The sequence below is a fragment of the Sinocyclocheilus rhinocerous genome, unplaced genomic scaffold, assembly GCF_001515625.1.
Source record: "Sinocyclocheilus rhinocerous isolate Xijiao unplaced genomic scaffold, SAMN03320098_v1.1 scaffold3194, whole genome shotgun sequence".
NCBI classification, from domain to species: Eukaryota; Metazoa; Chordata; class Actinopteri; order Cypriniformes; family Cyprinidae; genus Sinocyclocheilus; species Sinocyclocheilus rhinocerous.
In genome coordinates this window covers 329,632-330,108 of record NW_015653458.1, presented here as the reverse complement: position 1 = coordinate 330,108, position 477 = coordinate 329,632, and positions in this window count along the sequence as shown.

Here is a 477-nt window from a genome sequence, read left to right as displayed (position 1 = left end):
CTTCGACGGCTTTCAGCCTCACCCTGCTTCATTCTACTACGTTAATAAATCATTAACTCATCCATGAACATGATTTCTGCCCGAGTCCCGTCGGATTGCATCGGCTGTGGGGATGAAGACTACAACTCCCATGATTCCACACTCAGTCACGGCGTCATCAAACTACGCCTTTGTCTCTTTGTTTATTTGGAATACGCGCCCTCTAGCGGTGAAAATTACATATTGTGCCTTTAACAAAGTCTATATAAAAGACTAGTAACTATTATTTCCAAACCACAGGATTAAAACAACACAAAGCAGTTGATATTCACAAAGGGATGTACAGTATTGACATGACCACACAACAGACACAATTATGTTATTTAAACTACTGATTTAATTCAAAATAACTTTACAGAAGAGGTAACTGGAATTTCTCTTGTTCTGCTATGCTGGACATTGAGAGTATTCAAATCATCTGATGTTTTTGTTTTTTTT